This window comes from Leptonychotes weddellii, chromosome 9 (assembly GCF_054177405.1).
Source record: "Leptonychotes weddellii isolate Sample4059 chromosome 9, ASM5417740v2, whole genome shotgun sequence".
Lineage (NCBI taxonomy): Eukaryota > Metazoa > Chordata > Mammalia > Carnivora > Phocidae > Leptonychotes > Leptonychotes weddellii.
The window spans coordinates 117909818-117910354 of record NC_138377.1 but is presented as its reverse complement, the minus strand read 5'-3'; positions in this window follow the sequence as shown (position 1 = coordinate 117910354).

The following is a 537-nucleotide window of genomic DNA, read 5'->3' as shown; positions in this document are numbered from 1 at the left end:
ATTGGACAGCTATATACAGAAGAATGAAACTCGACCATTCTCTAACACCATACACAAAGATAAACTCAAAATGGATGAAAGACCTCAATGTGAGACAGAAATTCTTCAAAATCCTAGAAGACTTGTATTTAAATTACTTCTATGACTTCCATGTTTTATGAGCTTGAGCAAGTTACTTTTCTAAATTAATCTCATTTGTAAAAGTAACAATGAAAACACCTGCCCTTCCTCCCTACCCCCTACAGTGTGAGGTTCTGTTGATACAGCGTTTGGGGTGGGTCTTTATGAACTCTAAAGCGCTTTGTCCATGTTTTTTTTTTTTTTTTTTTCTCCCTTCCATTGAGAGCAGTGCTTTTCAGTTCCCCTTAAATGACCCAGCGCTATGTCTTTTGTTAATAAACACGTGTGTGCATGAGCATTTGGCTAATAACGGGAACTGTTTGCCATCGATGTTTTCCCTTGAACAGCAAAGTGAGCCATTGTGAGCTAAACTGCAGCAGTGACATTTACAATAATAAGTTTATAAGAACAATTGCT